Source organism: Papio anubis, chromosome 1 (genome assembly GCF_008728515.1).
Source record: "Papio anubis isolate 15944 chromosome 1, Panubis1.0, whole genome shotgun sequence".
Lineage (NCBI taxonomy): Eukaryota > Metazoa > Chordata > Mammalia > Primates > Cercopithecidae > Papio > Papio anubis.
This window is the reverse complement of record NC_044976.1, coordinates 24,221,793-24,242,413: the sequence shown is the minus strand read 5'-3', so window position 1 is coordinate 24,242,413 and position 20,621 is coordinate 24,221,793. Positions and strand designations below refer to the sequence as shown.

At 46.7% G+C, this 20,621-nt stretch overlaps 1 protein-coding gene and 1 pseudogene across 8 annotated transcripts in view; one reads left to right on the top strand and one right to left on the bottom strand.

Moving 5' to 3' along the window:
- Positions 1-20,621, top strand: part of PAFAH2 (platelet activating factor acetylhydrolase 2) — a 75,026-nt gene that overhangs the window by 52,402 nt on the left and 2,003 nt on the right. The window contains exons 12-16 of one of the 7 annotated variants that reach the window (XR_644436.4): positions 8,222-8,327; positions 9,539-10,130; positions 10,516-10,610; positions 10,989-11,039; positions 14,805-15,058. The gene's annotated coding sequence lies outside the window, so the exon portion shown is untranslated. Of the gene's footprint in view, positions 1-8,221; positions 8,328-9,538; positions 10,131-10,515; positions 10,611-10,988; positions 11,044-14,804; positions 15,059-20,621 lie in introns of those variants that run through there. The other 6 variants (XR_001902289.3, XR_644438.4, XR_004183372.1 and 3 more) reach the window with 6 other exon arrangements.
- On the bottom strand, positions 2,432-2,831 carry LOC101008193 (annotated as a pseudogene). The gene has a single exon (XR_159607.4). The product of XR_159607.4 is annotated as a transmembrane protein 258 pseudogene (transcript).

Genomic DNA, 20,621 nt, shown 5'->3' with positions numbered 1-20,621 from the left:
GGAGGCCGAGACGGGCGGATCACGAGGTCAGGAGATCGAGACCATCCTGGCTAACATGGTGAAACCCCGTCTCTATTAAGAAATACAAAAAAACTAGCCGGGCGAGGTGGCGGGCGTCTGTAGTCCCAGCTACTCGGGAGGCTGAGGCCGGAGAATGGCGTGAACCCGGGAGGCGGAGCTTGCAGTGAGCTGAGATCCGGCCACTGCACTCCAGCCCGGGCGACAGAGCGAGACTCCGTCTCAAAAAAAAAAAAAAAGAAAAAAAAAAAAGAACAACAAACATCTCACATTGTCTATGGCTCAGGAATTCGGGAGTGGCATAGTTGGGTGGTTCCACCTGAAGTCTCTTGTGAGGCTGCAGTCAAGACATCAGCTGGCATCCAAAGGCTTGAGTGGGGCTGGAGGATCCATTTCCAAGATGGTGCATTCACGTGGCTGTTGGCAAAAGGCCTCAGTTCCTCACTATGTGGAGCTCTCCACAGGGCTAATGCTCAAGACTTGGCAGATAGCTTCTGCCAAAGCAGAGGATCCAAGAGAGAGTTAGATGGAAGCTACAGTTTCTTTTATAACCCATCCTCATGCCGAGCGCGGTGGCCCACACCTGTAATCCCAGCACTTTGGGAGGCTGAGGCAGGTGGATCACAAGGTCAGGAATTCAAGACCAGCCAGGCCAATGTGGTGAAACCCCGTCTCTACCAAAAAATACAAAAAAAAAAAACATTAGCCAGGCATGGTGGCACGCGCCTGTAGTCCCAACTACTCAGGAGGCTGAGGCAGGAGAATCACTTGAACCTGGGAGGCGGAGGTTGCAGTAAGCCAAAATCGTGCCACTGCACTTCAGCCTGGGCAACAGAGTGAGACACTGTCTTGAAAAAATAAATAAATAAATAAATAAATAAATAATTGTAAAAACCCATCCTCAGAAGTCACACTCCATCATCGTTTCTACAATATTACATTATTACACAAGTCAGCCCTATTCAGTGCAGTAGAGCATTATACAGGAACATGAAAACCAGGAGGTAACGATGACTGGGGCCATCTTGGAGGCTGGCTTGCCACAGTATTGAAGATGAATGGAGTTTTCCGGATGGATGAGGGGGAAGAAAGGCAATCCAGGCAGAAGAAATAAGGTAAAGGCATGTAAAAGGCAAGGTGCTGCATGTTCAGGACATTGTAACTGGATTGTAGAATAAAACATATAGGAGAGCATGCTAAAGAAATCAGAGGGGGCCTTCTATGCTAAGTGCCTTTATCCTCTAGGCCAGTGGCTTTCAAATGTTGCTACACATTGTAATCTCTTGAAGAGATTTCAAAACTCCCCATGCCAAAGCTACGGCCATAGCTGGGAATAAACTCAGACATCAGCCATTTGTAAAGTTTCTCAAGTGATTCCAATCTACAGTCAAGGTTGAGAACCAGAGCTGTAGGCAATATGAAGTGACTGAAAAGCTTGAGGCAGGAGCTGTGTGGTCAGATTTCCAGTCTTCCCAGTGGTGAAGAAGGGCAGCTGTGCCTTCCTTGTCTGCTTATCTAGAAAGTTCTGTATTAGGACTAGAAAGGCCCTATCATCGGTGCTTACTCAGATATCATCATCTCTACTACCAAAAAGTCAATCATAGGGCCAGGTGCTGTGGGTGGTGCATAGGGTGGCTCACACCTGTAATCCCAGCACTTTGGGAGACCGAGACGGGCAGATCACCTGAGATCAGGAGTTTGACACCAGCCTGACCAACATGGTGAAACCCTGTCTCTACTAAAAATACAAAATTAGTGGGGCGTGGTGGTGCATGCCTATAATCCCAGCTAGTCAGGAGGCTGAGGCAGGAGAATTGCTAGAACCCAGGAGGCGAAGGTTGCGGTGAGCCGAGATCACACCATTGCACTCCAGCCTGGGCAACAAGAGCGCAACTCCATCTCAAAAAAAAAAAAAAAAAAGTTAGGCATAAATATCTAGGCTGTGAGTTCCCAGTGTCCTAAATTGCCTATTACTTACAAATGTCCAAATCTAATGTTGACACCAACATTCTTATGTTATCACAATCACTCTGATTTTTGTTCTTGTTGTTGGTCCTTTTTTTGAGATGGGGCCTCCCTCTGTCATCCAGGCTGGAGTGCAGTGGCACTATCTCGGCTCACTCCAACCTCCACTGCCTGGGTTCAAGTGATTCTCCTGCCTCAGCCTCCCAAGTAGCTGGGATTACAGGCGCCCGCCACCACACCTGGCTAATTTTTATATTTTTGGTGGAGACGGGGTTTTGCCGTGTTGGCTAGGCTGGTCTGGAACTCTTGGCCTCAAGTGATTTGCCTGTCTCAGCCTCCCAAACTGCTGGGATTACAGGCGTGAGCCACTACACCCGGCCCACGATCACTCTGGAGGTTTATTTCCCGCTTAACACTGTTACATATATGCGCTTCTCTATTTCCTTCCTTTTTTTTTTTTTTTTTTGCCATACATCTGCCTTTATTATGAGCAGCAGGTGGGACACTTCCAGCAACAGTAAAAAAAAGTAATTTACAAAAGCAAGGGTTCAGTAAAGCCATCTGGTTGTTACCCTTGGGCGCTCACACGTAGATGCGAACCCAGAGCAGCAGGAAGAGGACTCCAAAGCCCATGAAGAGTGAGGCCACCAAAGAGATGAGGAGCTCTTTTAGATATCACGAGTGTACTTGGTAGAGGTGACCTCGTAAATGAAGAACCAGGCGGTGAAGAACATGCCGATGGCCAAAAGCACCACAGTCAGATGGGGGAGGACAGCCGGGTTCACTGGGCTGGTGTATCTGCTCATGGCCTCGAGCTCCATTTTGCCCTGTACAGGCTAATCCGCTGCTCCCTTTTTTTTTTTTTTTTTGACAGGGTCTTGCTCTGTGGCCCAGGCTGGAGTGCAGTGCAGTGGTGCACGATCTCAGTTCACTGCAGCCTCAAGCTCATGGGCTTAATTGATCTCTCCACCTCCTCTGCCTCCCTAGTAGCTGGGACTACAGGCACTTACCACCATGCCTGGCTAATTTTTGTATTTTTTTGTTTTGTGGGTTTTTTTAAAGACAGGGTCTTGCCATGTTGCCCAAACTGGTCTTTAACTCCTGGGCTCAAGCAGTCCTCCTGCCCCAGTTCCCCGAAGTGCTGGGATTACAGGTGTGAGCCACCGCACACAGCCAATTTTTGTATTTTTTGTAAGAGATGGGGTTTTGCCATGCTGTGCAGGCTGGTCTCAAACTCCTGGACTCAAGCAATTCACCAGCCTCGGCCTCCCAAAGTGCTGGGGTTACAGGGATGAGCCACCACGCCTGGCCTACATCTCTGTTTCTTATAGTCCTTACATCCAACAGTCTTCAACACTAGTGTATAAGTAAAGGTTTGCAGTGTGAGCTTTGGAGTTAGATGGACCTTTGAACTTGAGTCCTGACGTCATCAAGTATAAACTAATTAGGTGACTTAACTTCTCATGGCCTCAGTGAACTCATCTGAAAAAATGGTGAGAGCCAGGCACAGTGGCTCAGGCCTGTAATCCCAACACTTTGGGAGGCCAAGGCAGGCAGATCACCTGAGGCCAGGAGTTTGAGACCAGCCTGGCCAACATGGTGAAATCCTATCTCTAGTAAAAATACAAAAATTAGCTGGGCATGGTGGTGCACACCTGTAGTCCCAGCTACACGGGAAGTTGAGACAGGAGAATAACTTGAACCCAGGAGGCAGAGGTTGCAGTGAGCTGAGATCTCACCACTGTGCTGCAGCCTTGGCGACAGAGCAAAACTCCATCTCAAAAAGGAAAAAAAGGAAGAATGTGATAATAATACCTACCTCAGAAGACCCTTGAGGATATTAAACGAGCTTATGCATGTAAAGACCTCTCTCTGTCTGCCAAGTGCCTGACATGTAGTTAGTGCTCAGTAAATGTTAGTTATTCTACTTTCTAAATAGCATTTCAAGATTCTGTTGCATCAACTTCGTGCTCCCAAGCCCACTTAGCAGTTCTTCCCACTTCTAGTTTTTAGCTATAATATTACACATCTTTATATAAATTGGTGGGTTTTAAAAATTTTCCCTGGTGGTTTTTGTTTTTGTTTTTGTTTTTTTTGAGACGGAGTCTGGCTCTGTTGCCCAGGCTGGAGTGCAGTGGCATAATCTCGGCTCACTGCAATCTCCGCCTCCTGGGTTCAACCAATTCTCCTACCTCAGCCTCCCGAGTAGCTGGAATTACAGGTACCCGCCACCACACCTGGCTAATTTTTGTATTTTTAGTAGAGACGGGGTTTCACCATGTTGGCAAGGCTGGTCTCGAACTCCTGACCTCAAGCGATCCGCCCTCCTCGGCCTCCCAAAGTGCTGCAATTACAGACGTAAGCCACTGCGCCCAGCCTTCCCTGATTTTTTCGATGTGGAAACTGAAGACTGGAGAAGTGAAATAACTTGTCAAACAAAGATCATATGCTTTTAGTGTTAGAGCCAAGCCTAGGAACCAGGGCCCAGTACTCTGAGCCTTGGTCTCTTGTTATCACCCTGCCAGCCCCCAGACTCACTGGAGACTTGAAGGCAGGTCCTTCCTGGCTTCTGTTCACCAGGCTGAATTATTCAGATCTCCCATTGTGTCCTCTGACATCTCCTCTCTTTTTCATCACCCTGGAGGTCCCTCATCAATTCGGCATAATTGGATCAGCATCCCTGCTGGTCCCTGGGGAGTGGGAGCAGATGATGACTAATGCTTTAGAGACTGGACTCCACCCTCAGCACCTCTGGATCTCTGTTGGTTGATGTTGTGCAGTCAGACGGGGACGGGGATCCTGTCTGACTCAGGATCCCTCTCTCCTACCTGGAGCACTGTCTGATTTCATTGAATACACCCTCCTAGAACAGTAGAGCCTAGAGAGACCCTAGAGATTGGCTGGGTGCAGTGGCTCATGCCTGTAATCCCAGAACTTTGGAAGGCCAAGTCAGGCGGACCGCTTGAGGTCAGGAGGTCAAGACCCGCCTGCCCAGTATGTCGAAACCCCGACTTTCTACTAAAAATACAAAAGTTAGGCAGGTGTGGGGGCGCACACCTGTAATCCCAAATACTCGGGAGGCTGAGGCAGGAGAATCACTTGAACTCGGGAGGCAGAGGTTGCAGTGAGTGGAAATCTTGTCACTACATTCCAGCCTGGGCAACAGAGTGAGACTCCATCTAAAAAAAAACAAAAACAAAAACAGAGAAAGCCCCCAGCCCCAGCCCCTGTTATTTAAAAAATGAGGAAACTGAGGCTCAGTGATGCAGGTTGATCTGTGGCAGATGTGGGGCTGGGACCCAAACCTCCTGACTCCAATGTGCTGTTGGGAAGAAGGCACTGGAGCCGGGCAGGTGAACCTGGGCAAGGGAGTGAAACAACCCTCGATTTCCTGTTGTGTGAGTTAGCTGTGCTCAGCTCAGGGAGGTGATAAGCATTAAATGAGATAACTGTTGTAGACCACGGAGTGCTGTGCTCAGTAAACGATAGTTATTACTTACTAGAGCACAGTCATAAAGAGGCCAGCTGGGCTTTGGAGTCAAAAAGCTATTCTATTCAAATCCTAGTTAAACACTTACTAGCTGTGATTTGGGACAACTTATCTAACAAGAGCTAATACTTACTGAATTTCACTTGTTCCCAGCATTAAGCTAAGTGCCTTAGAGATATTATTTCATGTAATTTTACTAACAGCTTTCTGACGTAGGTACTATCAGTATCCTGATTTTAGGATTGAAGCTACTGAGGCATGAGTCATTTTCACTTCAGCAGCCTTTTTTTTTTTTTTTTTTTTTTTTTGAGACAGTCATGCTCTGTTGCGGGCTGGAGTGCAATGGCATGGTCTCGGCTCACTGCAACCTCCACCTCCCAAGTGATTCTCCTGCCTCAGCTTCCCGAGTAGCTGGGACTATAGGGGCATGCCACCACACTCGGCTAATTTCTGTATTTTTAGTAGAGATGAGGTTTTGCCATGTTGGCCAGGCTGGTCTTGAACTCCTGACCTCATGATCTGCCCGCCTTGGCCTCCCAAAGTGCTGGGATTACAGGCGTGAGCCACCACTCACAGCCAGCAGCCTATTTTTCTCTGATTATCCTCTAGCTTCCATTCTTTTCTGCCATGCATACCTATCTTCTCCCAGTGCTTGAGGATTCTCTCCTGCTTTTGAGCTTTGGAATAGGCCATAGTGTCTCTCTCTCTATCTCTCTTTTTGAAACAGGGTCTCACTCTGTCACCCAGGCTGTAGTGCAGTGGCAAGATCACAGCTCACTGCAGCCTTAACCTCTTGGGCTCAAGCAATCATCCCACCTCAGCCCCCTGAGTAGCTGGGACTACAGGGGTGTGCCACCACACCCAGCCAATTTTTTTTTTCTTTTTTTTTTTTTTTTTGTAGAGACAGGATTTTGCCATGTTGCTCAGGCTGGTCTCAAACTCCTGGGCTCAAGTGATCCCACCTCAGCCTCCCAAAGTGCTGGGATTACAGGCATATTTTTGCACAGCTCATTTTTTACTTACGCTCTTTTTTTTTTTTTTTTTTTTGAGACGGAGTCGCGCTCTGTCGCCCAGGCTGGCCGGATCTCAGCTCACTGCAAGCTCCGCCTCCCAGGTTTATGCCATTCTCCTGCCTCAACCTCCCGAGTAGCTGGGACTATAGGCGCCCGCCACCTCACCCGGCTAGTTTTTTGTATTTTTTTTAGTAGAGATGGGGTTTCACCATGTTAGCCAGGATGGTCTCGATCTCCTGACCTTGTGATCCACCCGTCTCGGCCTCCCAAAGTGCCGGGATTACAGGCTTGAGCCACCGCACCCGGCCCTTACGCTCTTTTAAGAGACAGGGTCTCTCTCTGTTGCCCAGGCTGGAGTGCAGTGGTGCAATCACAGTGTAGCAGAACCAGCCACAGACAAAACTCCTTAGACACCGAGTTAAAGAAGGAAGGGGTTTATTTGGCTGGGAACATCGGAAAGACTCCTTCCTGTCTCAAGAGCTGAGCTCCCTGAGTGAGCAATTCCTGTCCCTTTTAAGGGCTGACAACTCTAAGGAGGTCTGCATGTGATGGATTGAGCAAGCAGAGGGTATGTGACGGGGCTGCATGCACCGGTGGTCAGAGTGAAACAGAACAGACCAGGAAGTTTCACAATGTCTTTTCTATACAATGTCTGGAATCTATAGGTAACATAACCGGTTAGGTCAGGGGTCGATCTTTAACTACTAGGATTAGATCAGGCAGGCCCAGGTCTGGTTTCAGGTCTGGTTCCTTGGTTTCAGGTCTGGTTCCTAGACGCCAGGCTACCTGCCTTTAGTTTCACTTCTCTTTCCTTTTCTGAGTATAAAACAATATAAAACAATATGAGAGGGTCTGTCTCTCTTCTCTCATTTCCCCCCTTTGAGACTCTCACTTTTTATTAGTGGGAGTTCTCACTCTTATTTTCGCTACTTATGTCTTCCTGTGCCATAGATTGATAATGATTCATATAGTACACTTGTGCTGATACATAACATGAAGTGACATTGAGAGACTGGGCTATATGCTCGGCTAATTGCAAAAACCAATTTCTTGTTTTTCCTGGAATTTCTGGTACTGGCACATTCAGTTCATCATAGAAGGTTTGAAATACTCGCTCAGGAGAGTGTTTAAATATTTTTCTCAAACCACGATATTTACTTGAAGATTGAGTCCAGCTCCATCAATTTTTAGGGTTATACGTTCTCTTTTTTCTAGCGAGGATTAAGAGGGTTGGTTATTACTAGTTCTAAGGGGTTACACTGACCACTAGTAGAGGAAGGGCCACTTTTCCTTTGCTGAAGGTGGACAGGATTTTTTCATTTTTTTTTATTCAAGTAACCTAGATGACACAAGACCAGTATCTACATTTATTTTCACACAGTCTTAATTCATGATAAATATACTTATTTTTTTGTCATATAGTCTCTTTTCTAATCACTGAAGCCTTGAACTTTTGGGCTCAGGTGATCCTCCTACCTCAGCCTCTTGAGTAGCTAAGACTATAGGCATGCACCACCACATCCAGCTTTTTTTTTTTTTTTTTTTTTTTTTGATAGAGATAGGGTCTCGCTATGTTGCCCAGGCTGGCCTGGAACTCCTGGCTTCAAGCAATCCTCCAGCCTCAGCCTCCACAAGTGCTGGGATTACAGGCATGAGCCTCCTGTCCTGCCTGCAGTCTCTTAAATGCCCTTTCACCCCTTCTCTCCACCAAGTCTGTTCTTCCCCTCTGTTCCAGCGTTGCTGCTGACTCTCCTCTAAGGAACCTTCCCTGTACGCCTGTGCAAGCTCCTCCAGCATCCTCTCCCTCCTGCCTGCTGAGAGCAGCTGGATCTATTCCTCAGGTTTGTTAGTTTTACTTCTCTTCTGTGTATCACCTATCAGGCCTCATTGTGCACCCTGGTCCCCTCTTAACACAGAAGACTTCCTAAGGAACACATCTCCCCGGCCAATTCAATTCAGTCAACATGGCTTGCACATGCTAATTTGACTGAGTAGAGGATTCTAGGTACAAATTCCTATTTTTTTTCCCTCAGAATATTGAAGACCTCACTCCTTTGTCTTCTAGCATGCAGTTCTGTCGGTTAAAGATCTGATGCAGTCTGTGTCTCAGTCCTTTATTTCTGGAAACTTTGATGGCTGACTTTTATCCTTTTTTGGGGGGGCGGGGAGCAGACTGTCACTTGATTCCCCCAGGCTGGAGTGCAGAGGTGCAATCTTGGCTCACTGCAACCTCCACCATCCGGGTTCAAGTGATTCTCCTGCTTCAGCCTCCTGAGTAGCTGGGAGTACAGGCACCTGCCACCACACCCAGATGATTTTTGTATTTTTAGTAGAGATTGGGTTTCACCATGTTGGCCAGGCTGTTCTCAAACTCCTGACCTCAGGGGATCTGCCTGCCTCACCCTCCCAAAGTGCTGGGATTACAGGTGTGAGCCACCTAGCCCAGTCCCTTTATCCTTAAAGGTCAGATACTTCACCAGTATGGGTACCTAGATATACATCTCTTTTGCACTGGAAGACTTTTAGAAATAGAAGATTTGGGCCAGGCGCAGTGGCTCACACCATAATCCCAGCACTTTGGGAGGCCGAGGTGGATCATGAGGTCAAGAGATCGAGACCATCCTGGCCAACATGGCGAAACCCTGACTCTACTAAAAATACAAAAATTAGCTGGGCATGGCTTGTGCCTGTAATCCCAGCTACTCGGGAGGCTGAGGTAGGAGAATCACTTGAACCTGGGAGGCGGAGGTTGCAGTAAGCAGAGACTGTGCCATTGTATTCCAGCCTGGGCAATGAGAGTGAAACTTCATCTCAAAAAATAAAAAAGAATGGGTCTGTTATAGAAGCCATTGTGGCCATTTCTAGTGAGCACTCTCACCATATGATAGCTCTGCACCACCTTGGGACTCTGCAGAGGGTCCCCACTAGCAAGAAGGTCCTCATTGGATGCAGCCCCTAAACATTGGACTTCCCGACATGTATAAATTACCCAGTCTCAGGTATTCAGTTACAGCAAAAGAAAACCGACTAACACAGGCCCAATCTCTTGTAGAATTATGTAGACACCTGTTGGACCAGTCATGTGGACAGGAGAGATACTGAGATACCTATGCCATGACCTACCTTTTACAGCCAAGGCAGGCAAGGTGCTGTGACTGTCTACCACAACCATGTGGGATGGCAGAAGCCCCCCAAGGGGCAGAATTCCAGGCACACAGACTACCCTTATCCTCATAAGGACTCTAGAGTATTTCTTCTGGGATGGAGTTGCCTTTTTCTTTACCTTCTGGGACCTCTTTTTTTCTTTTTTTTAAACTGGGATCTCTCACTTTGTTTAGAAAGCATTTCGAATACCTTTAGCAGATTAAAGAAGCCATTCAGTTATGAATGCATTGACACAACACTATTCAGAAGGACATTTGCCCTAAAACCAAATTATTAAATTGATAACATATTTTAGTCATCAAGTGGCATATGCTAAGCAGACATCTTCCCTTCCCTTCTGAGCCCCACCCCAATGCCAGCTCTCACCTCTGGAAATCAAGGATGATTGGCAGTGGAGAGTGAATCAGAGGCATAGTTCAAACCGAGAATGGAGTCAAAGTCAACAGTCCAGTGAAACTCGGGGTAGGGTGAACATCCAAGTAAGTGAGCATTGAGTATGACTTTCATAACCTGCCTGGTAATTTTTTTTAAAACAGTGATTTTGTATTTTGACTCAATTCTAACAAAATGTCTCCCATATCAAAATGTTCCTTTTATCAAATTGGGTTTCCCAAACTAAGCTTCTTTGAGGCATAGTTGGACTAAGACTCACATAGCTGACTTCTAGGCCACTACGTTTATCAGATAGGGCACAGTCTCCTGGCAGAGGGGTCCCTGGCACAGGCAAGACAGATTCCAGGCCCAGATTCTGCTGTTATTTGTCTCCCATGGGTTGCTGCCTGAGCAGTTGTTAGATGGAGGAGATGCTCCACCCAGCCTTTGTCTCACTCTTCACACCCCCTTCCTCTCCCTTCTGCATTGCAGATCTGAAGTGGCAAGGGTGACCTGACTGCCTGTGTCCCCAGTCCCCAATCCCAGGCCTTGCCACTGTCTTGCCTCCTTGTCTTCAATAAATAAAGGTGAGGCCCAAGAGATACCCTCACCTTCTTGCTCTCCGCAGTTCAAAACTCAGGAGCTGCAGAGCCTGTAGGACGTCCTCTGAGCTCTTTTAGGTGGCTGGGAAGAGAGCTAGGGCACAGCCCTTGGATCCCTGGACCCTTCATGTAAACAAGGAGATGACCTCTCCCAGGGAGCTGTCCTTGGCACTTTAGGATCTCAGCCTTGAGTAGCTACTTTTCTTTTGTTTTTGTTTTGATTTATCTTGGGCTTTCCCCTACTTCTGTTTACTCTCACACCCCCTGTTTCCTTGCTCTTTGGGAAACAGACTGTCTTAGTCTGTTTGGATTGCCGTAACATGACACTGGGTGGCTTAAACAACAGACTTTTATTTCTCCTAGTTCTGGAGACTGGGAAGTTCAGGATCAAGGTGCCGGCTGATGAAGCTTCTGGTGAGTTGCCCTCTTCCTGGCTTGCAGATGACTGCCTTCTTGCTATGGCCTCACACAGCAGAGAGAGAATGAGCTCTGGTCTTTCTTCCTCTTCTTATAAGGACATTAATCCCATCATAGAGTCCCCAGCCTGATGATCTCATCCAAACCTAATCACCCCCGAAAGGCCCCACCTCTGAATACCATCACATTAGGCATTACGGCTTCAACATATACATTTCAGGGGAACACATTCAGTCATAATAGATGCTTATTGTAGAAATTTTTGAAAAATACAAAAATATGAAACAAAAGAAAACCACAAACTATCCTGACAACCAAAGAAAAGCACAAATGCCATCCTATCATCAATACTTTCAAATCTTTTTAAGCACTTACTTTTAAAAAGATACATCATATATAGGCTGGGCACAGTGGCTCATGCCTGTAATCCCAGCACTTTGGGAGGCTGAGGCAGGTGGATCATTTGAGGTCAGGAGTTCAAGAGCAGCCTGGCCAACATGGTGAAATCCCATCTCTACAAAAATACAAAAATTATCTGGGCATGGTGGCGGGCATCTGTAATCCCAGCTACTCCGGAGGCTGAGGCAGGAGAATTACTTGAACCTGGGAAGCAGAGGTTGCAGTGAGCCAAGACAGTGCCACTGCACTCTAGCCTGGGCAACAAAGTGAGACTCCAGGTCAAATATATATATATATGTGTGTGTGTGTGTGTGTGTGTGTACCTCATGAGCATTTTTCCATATTAAACAATCTTTTTTTTTTTTTTTTGAGACAGAGTCTCACTCTGTCACCCAGGCTGGAGTGCAGTGGCGGGATCTCAGCTCACTGCAAGCTCCGCCTCCCAGGTTTATGCCATTCTCCTGCCTCAGCCTCCTGAGTAGCTGGGACTACAGGCGCCCGCCACCATGCCCGGCTAGTTTTTTGTGTTTTTTAGTAGAGACGGGGTTTCACCGTGTTAGCCAGGATGGTCTCAATCTCCTGATCTCATGATCCGCCCGTCTTGGCCTCCCAAAGTGCTGGGATTACAGGCGTGAGCCACCGCACTCGGCCTATAAATATTTTTAATGTTCACATATTCACCATTTATGTGACTAAATTTCTTACTCTATAACTGTAACATAATTTATGTAACCAACTTCCCAATGTTGGATGCTGAGGTTATTTTTATTTTTTTCCTGTAAAAGTTAACATTATTATTTGTAATGGAACTGTTCTCTGTCATGACTATGGGGGGGTGGTTCCACAAATCTACATGTGATAAAATGTGGTTGAACTAAATACACACACACACACACACACAAATGCATACTTGTACAGTGGTGAAATCTGAATAAGGTGGGTGGATTATATGAATGTCAATTATCTGATTGTTATTATGAAGATGTCACATTTGAGGAAAACTGGGTGAAGGGTATATGGGATCTCCCAATATTATTTCTTACAACTGCATGTTAATCTACAAATTAATTCAAAGTAAAAAGTTTTGGCCATGTGCTGTGGCTCATACCTATAATTTCAGCACTTTGGGATACCAAGGCAGGAGGATTGCTTAAGCCCAGGAGTTTGAGACCAGCCTGGGCAACACAGTAAGACCCCATCTCTACAAAAAATTTAAAAATTAGCTGGGCATGGTGGCATGGGCGTGTGGTCCCAGCCAGGACCCATCTACTCAGAGGGCTGAAATGGAAGGATTGCTTGAGCCCAGGAGGTCGAGGCTGCAGTGTGCTGTGATCATGCCACTGAGCTCCAGCCTGGACAACAAAGCAAGACCCTGTCTCAAAAATAATAAAAATAGGCCGGGCAAGGTGGCTCACGCCTGTAATCCTAGCACTTTGAGAGACTGAGACAGGCAGATCACTTGAGGTCAGGAGTTCGAGACCAGCCTGGCCAACATGGCAAAACCCTGTCTCTACTAAAAATACAAAAATTATCCAAATGTGGTAGTGCACACCTATAATCCCAGCTACTCAGGAGGCTGAGGCAGGAGAATCGCTTGAACCCAGGAGGTGGAGGTTGCAGTGAGCCGCGATCAAGCCATTGCACTCCAGCCTGGGTGAAAGAGAGAGGCCTTGCCTCAAAACAAACAAACAAACAAATAATAATAATAGGTGCTTAAAAACCACTACACTGGACATCTTTTGTAAGTACATGTGTACTTCTGAACTTCTAGTTTTTCCTTTGGGTAGATTCCTATGAGAGAAATTACTCATAAGAAAAATCAATAAGAAGTAAGAGCTCTCAATCTCAGCACATTAGGGTTTCCTGGCCATCACCCAAGGAGCTTTGCAGGCATAGAAAACTAATATGCATGCTGCCGAGGAAGAGAGCTTAGACATACTCACAGAGTTTTCCACAAACCTGGAGTGCCGGCCGACTAACTTACAATGAGAAATGTAAGCAGAGGGTCCAGGACTCCTGCCCCTAGCCTGAGTTTCCTCTCCCTATAGCCCTTCACAGGCAAAGCCACATTCTAATTGGAAGATTGACTTGTGATGTGAAACAAGGGAAATTAAGTGACACGATCCCGGTGTTAAAGATACCAGGGTAAGCCCTGCTGTGCAAATCTCCATAGCAGGACTTAAACCACTGCCACCAGAGACAGGCACGTGGGTTCTCAGGCAGGGCACCCCTCCTTAGCACTGCTTGAATGGGGACAGCCTATATTTGCCTCTGTAACACTATTTCTGGGCTTCCGAGGTTTGCTAACCTGTGTTCCATCAGTGCATTGCTCCTTTAGGTGTGTGAAGATGTTCCAATGAGTTACAGATCAATCTTGTTGGCCTGGAAGCTGGTCTGTCTCATGGCACTTGTTCTTCTTTTTTTGAGATGGAGTCTCGTTGTATCGCCCAGGCTGCAGTGCAGTGGTGTGATCTTAGCTCACTGCGACCTCTGCCTCCCAGGTTCAAGTGATTCTTCTGCCTCAGCCTCCCTAGTAGCTGGGATTACAGGCACATGCCACCACGCCTTGCTAATTTTTGTATTTTTGTAGAGATGGGGTCTCTCCATGTTGGCCAGACTGGTCTTGAACTCCTGACCTCAAGTGATCCACATCATGCCTTGGCCTCCCAAAGTGCTGGGATTACAGGCGGGAGCCACTGTGCCTGGCCCAGCACTTGTTCTTAACCCCTAGTTCAATAGACCTCTGCAGGGCTCTTCCTCTGGTATTGTATGCAAAATTTTGAATATATGATCAAATGTGTATTTTCTGGAGAGACAGAAAATAGTGTTTACTACATTTTCAGAAAAGGGTCTCAATTTAATAGTGAACATCGTGTGAGCATTAAACTACATGCATTAATTACCTCATTTAATCCCCACTGAGGTCAAGAATCTTGCCCCAAGTTACCAGTTTGGACAAGTTAAAGAATACTGCTTTAAAGTGGCTTTGGGCCTGGCATGGTAGCTCACGTCTATAATCCCAGAACTTTAAGAGGGTGAGGCAGGAGGATTGCTTGAGCTCAGGAGTTTGAGGCAATGTGCTAAAACCTGTCTCTACAAAAAATTTTAAAAATCAGTTGGGGTTGGTGCCACGCCTGTAGTCCCAGCTACTTGGGAGGCTGAGGTAGGAGGATAGCTTGAGCCTGGATGGTCGAGGCTGTAGTGTGCTGTAATCATGCCACTGCACTCCAGCCTGGGCAACGGAGTGAGACCCTGCCTCAAAAATAATAAATGAATGAATAAATAAAGTGATTTGTAAATCTGTTCTCTGGTATAGTCGATGTTTGTACTAAGGGGAGTCTTATTTCCCTTTTATCTTCCTAGATGAAGAAAAAAAAATTATTGGTGGCAAGCACACAACCCATGCCAAACAGAGCTGTGGAATGGCTTTGTTGCTGCCTCCCAGAGGCTAAACTCCGCTGTCTGTGCCAGCATCTCTAGTTACCTGCTTTCTCTTGCTCACAGGTCTGTGTATGCACTCAGACTAACCTGTGAACTGGCACCTTGTGCCTGCATCTCACTGACTTTGGCAGCTTGGATGCCGTCTTCTCCTATAAATGCCCTTCTTTCAAAAAGCAGCCCTGCTGCCTGTTTACTCTCTTTCACTGTATCAGAGTCTAGAACCTGCAGGTTTTCTAAAAGATCATTGCGTTGCTGTTTATCAAAAGCGGCATGCGTTTCCGTCAGCTTTCCAACAGAAAATCAGGCGAGAGGCTATTCAACATTCACTTATTCACTGAATATTCACTAATTTTCCAGACATTCTTCTAGGTACCAGGGATACTGGCAAAAAACATTTACCCTAATGGAGCCTGGGTTCAAGGGGATGAAAACAGACAATAAGCAAATAAATGAATAAATGAATATTCAGTGAATAAGTGAATGTCGAAGAACCTCTCTCCTGATTTTCTGCTGGAAAGCTGACAGAAATACATGCCGCCTTTGACAAAAAGCAATGCAGTGATCCCTTAGAAAATCCGCAGATTCTGCCAGGCATGGTGGCTCATGCCTGTAATCCTAGCACTTTGGGAGGCTGAGGTGGGTGGATCACAAGGTCAGGAGTTTGACACCAGCCTGGCCATGGCGAAACCCCGTCTCTACTAAAAATACAAAGATTAGCTGGGCTTGGTGGCATACGCCTGTAATCCCAGCTACTCGGGAGGCTGAGACAGGAGGATCGCTTGAACCCGGGAGGCAGAGGTTGCAGTGAGCAGAGATCATGCCATTGCACTCCAGCCTGGGCAACAGAGCAACTTTGTATCAAAAAAAAAAAAAAAAGGTATTGTAAGGTCCGAATGAAATTTTACGTGTGTGTGTGTGTGTGTGTGTGTGTGTGTCAAATATACAAATGGGAAGCATTGTCATAGCTTTTGCTAGATAATCATGAAGGCCCATCCAGGCCAGGGTTCCTGTGTTCTTGAAGGGTCTTAGTTGGATCCACAGGCCCAAGGGGAGGGACTGGAGCTCTCCTTCCCTTCCTGAGTCCAGCCCCAAGATGAAGTCTGAACTTCTCTGGCCATGATTTAGATGAAATTCACTCTGCAGCAGTGTGAACACCCCTCTCTGAAAACAGAGGGTTTTCGTTTTTAAGAAAGACTCCTCATAGTTCTCTCTACTCCCTGCCTGGTGAAGGTGTGGTCTTAAATCTAGTTCACTGATTGCAAAAACCTGGCTTGATTCAACACACTTGATCTATTTTCATCTCTCTGCCGCTTGCTTAAAATAAGGAGCTCATTGCTATGCTGCCCACGGCTGCGTCTAAATCATAACTGAGAGTTGAATACATTTTTCTCTCTTCTGCTAAATACCATTTTTATCTTCGCCGAGCCCACACGTCCTCGGTCGACAGTGTTTGCTTTAGCAGTCCATGCCTGGACTTGGAGGGATAGTCAGGTGACAAAAGACCCCTCCCGAGCTCCCAGTGAGCCTCCCTCCCTGTGACCTGTTTGTCTTCCAACAGGGCGTTCTCCTACCCACGAGCTAGCCAGCCGAAGCCACCTTCCAGGCTGTCACCACAATTTCTGCTTTTGTTTTCCCCACTCTTCATTGCTTGGTGAGGGCTAGAGGGAAGCTTTGTGAGCCTTTGGGTCCCTCATATCTCCTGGCAAAGGCTTGAATCCTTGAATCTCAGCAACCTCTGGACTTCAGTCTCCCCTTCTTTGACTCTTATTATAGGATGTGGAAAATTAGCAAAATGGGGAATTCAAGGAACTCCAAAAAGCAGCTTCACAAACATGAATTAAAAGAGACTCGACTCCTGAAAGGAATGATGTCATGCTCAGAAACTAGCCTGAAACTCGTGCTTTTCATCTCTAATCTTCTCCCGTCCAAAGCCTTAACTCCTCCCACATATCTCCTCTCCTTCTTCTTCCCATGAGAAAGGTCAGCATTATTATCATCATTTTACAGACAGTCAAATGAGCCCCGCTGGGGAGGGAGCCAGTGGCACAGTCCAGATTAGGATGTGAGGCTCCCCTGAGGACAGGCTGGAGCCTGAGGTGTCCCTCATCTGCTTCATCATTTTAATCATTATGAATTTTTCCTTTTCAGTTAGTCTCTGTGCACGTGATAAGAAATCCTTGCCACCCACTGTTGCAGGCATCAAGTGTAAGGAAAGGCACCAGGGAAAAAAATGCTATATTCTGCTGTTGGGAAAACAGGAGAATAACTGAGGTTAACTAGGAAAACAGAAAGGGTGAGAGCCTCAGAGAGGGTCAGGAATACAGGATAGAGAATCAGAGCTGGCCTCTGCCTCTCAGCTGGAGCCATTCGGAAATGGCACTGTGAAGCAAAGGATTTTTTTTTTCTTTTTTGAGAAAAACTCTCACTCCGTTGCCCAGGCTGCAATGCAGTAGCACGATCTCAGCTCACTGCAACCTCCGCCTCCCGGATTCAAGCGATTGTCCTGCCTCAGCCTCCAAAGTAGCTGGGATTACAGGTGCCCGCCACCATGCCTGGCTAATTTTTGTATTTTTTAGTAGAAACGGGGTTTCACCATGTTGGCCATGCTGGTCTTGAACTCCTGACCTCAGGCAAGCTGCCCACCTTGGCCTCCCAAAGTGCTGGGATTACAGGCGTGAGCCACCCCTGCCCAGCTGAAGCAAAGGATTTTTGGTTTCCAGCAGTGGAGGTGGATGGCATTGAGCCAGCTATAAGAAATGGTAAGAAAAGAGATTCTGAAGCTAGTCAGTCTCTATCCAATCCTGATTCTGCTACTTCCTAGCCGTGTTACCCTGGACAAGTTACTTCGACTTTCTGAGTCTCAGTTTCCTCATCTGTAAAATAGGAATAATAGTATTTCCACTTGGCAGCATTATTGCGAGGGTGATATATAAACAAGATGATATATAAAACGTGCTTAGCACACTGTGCAGTACACAGTAGCTCTAATTATTAAATGTCCACAGTATGCCAGCATTATGCCAGTTACAGGAAATGCTTGTATGAATAAGGCAGATTCCTCGCCTTCGAGGAGTTTATTGGCTTGTGGATAGGACAGGCGAGCAAACATTTACTACACAGTACTTTGGGAGTGGTGCTGGCTGGAAGGAGTGGTGCCGTCTGTCTACAGTTATGGAATAGATCTTCCCACCTCTGGATAAAGTTAACTGTGTAAGAACAGAGACTGAACTCATGACCTTAAATAATGGGAACATAATAAAAAATAATTGTGGTATAGCAGCTGACACCAGCAGACAGAGGGTGTCAATTGTCACGGCAGCCAGTGATTTCATTTTATCCTCCTCAAAGCCTCACAAGAGTTGATGATGAGTAACTGAAGAGGGGAGTCTGACTTTTTCTAGGGCCTTCAGACAAGTAATTGTGTCTCAGGCCCTGAGGGATAAAGATAAAGATCCACAGGGTTATGTGCCCCCTACCCATCCCATGGAGGGAAACTAAGTAGCAAAATGGCCACAGGGTAATGTGGGCGGGCTGGTCAGATCCTGGTGGATCTATAAGCTACCAGTAAGAAGATCTTTTTTTTTTCCCCCAGAGACGAAGTCTTGCTCTGTTGCCCAGGCTGGAGTGCAGTGGCATGATCTTGGCTCACTGCAACCTCCACCTCCCATATTCAAGCAATTCTGCCTCAGCCTCCCAAAAAGCTAGGATTACAGGTGCCTGCCACCACGCCCAGCTAATTTTTGTATTTTTAGTAGGGATGCGGTTTCACCATGTTGGCCAGGCTGGTGCCCAGCCCAGATCATTTTTATGATGTCAAAGAATTTAGGAAAATGCCTTCTTGCAGGTTTAGGTGGAAGCGAAACTTTCTACTCTGCTCTCCCTTAGTTGGAAATAGTGTGGTGGAAGGAAAGGTGGAAGAGTGTGACAGAGGGCTGCCTGCCCTGTGGCTGTGCCAGTGATCTCTGCACACTGGGCTCCATCTAGGGCACATCCAAGCCTGGATCGGATACTTTGCTTTGTGTGTGCCAGGTCATTTTTGTCTTTCCCCTCACATGCATATGATACTTTACGGGGCATAAAGTCCCATCAGCCCTGTGAAGCAGGCACTTGTCACTTCTAGGAAACTGAGGCTCAGAGAAAGTAAGCAAACTATCCAAGATCAAATGATTAGAAAGTAGAAATCTTAAGACCAGAGCTCAGTTTGCTGGCTGTGAGACCAGGGCATCCACTGTTATAGATGCTTCCTTCCTTCCTTGGGGGTGTGGATTTGGCCTTTTGCTAAGAAGGAGTGGTTCCCCCAAGTGGGTCAAAGGATCCTTGGAGACAAAGCTTCTTTCCTTTTCCTGATACAACTTCTGTATGGGAGGTTTACAGGAACATCATGAAGGCAGTTAATTAGTCCATTCTCAAGCTGCTGATAAAGACATACCCGAGACTGGGTAATTTATAAAGTAAAAGAGGTTTAATGGACTCATAGTTCCATGTGGCTTGGGAGGCCTCACAATCATGGTGGAAAGTGAAAGACACGTCTTACATGGCGGAGAACAAGAGAGAAAATGAGAGTCAAGCGAAAGGGGTCTCCCCTTATAAAACCATCAGATCTCGTGAGACTTATTCACTACCATGAGAACAGTATGGGGAAACTGCCCCCATGGTTCAGTTATCTCCCACCCAGTCCCTCCCAAAACATGTGAGAATTATGGGAACTACAATTCAAGATGAGATTTGGGTGGGGACACAGCCAACCGTATGAGCAGTGGAGGGGGCCTCAGCCTCAGATAAAGAGGCAGGAATCCTCCACCAACTGCTGCCATCTCTCCTGTGACCTTGAGCAGGTCACTGTACCTATCTGTGTCTGGGGTCCTTGTCAGCTATAGGGAGTCACGTTCCCTTCCCTGCCTACCTTCTGGGCGTGATGCGAATCAAATGAAACAAGCAATATCAGAAACAGCTTGAGAATGTCGAAAGTACAGTACAAACCCAAGGCATGATTCTGAACATCTTCATACAAAACTGAGAGCTGGTGGCCCTCGGGTTGCTTCTTTCATTTCTTTCATTCATTCACGCAATGCTAGAAAAATGTGGAATACATTCCCTGCACCAGACTCTGCGTTAGGTACTGGTGATGCAAGGAAGTCCCCAGGCTTTGAGGAATTCAAAGGGAGGAGAAACAGATTCAGACCAATAATTATGACACATAGATGGGAGGCCTTTTATTTTTGTTTTATTCTGTTTTGTTTTGAGACAGGGTCTCCATCTGTCACCCAGGCTGGATTGCAGTGGTGCTATCATAACTCACCGCAGCCTTGACCTTCCAGGCTTAAGTGATCCTTCCACTTCAGCCTCCTGAGCAGCTGGGACCATGGGTGCCTACCACCATGCTTGGCTAATTTTTTTTTTTTTAATTTTTTTGTAGAGATGGGGTCTCCCTGTGTTGCTCAGATTGGTCTCAAACTCCTGGGCTCAGGGCTCAAGCAATCCTCCCACCTCAGCCTCTGAGTAACTAGAAATGCAGGCTTGCACCACTGCACCCAGCTAATTTTTAAATATCTTATAGAAACAGGGTCTCGCTCTGTTGCCCAGGCTTGTCCTGAACTCCTGGCTTCAGCGATCTTCCCACCTTGGCCTCCCAAAGTGCTGGGATTTCAGGCATAAGCCACTGCACCTAGCTGATATGAGGTCTTTTAAAGAGATGACCACAGTCAGGGAGCCCTGCATTGAGGTGTCCACAGATGCTGT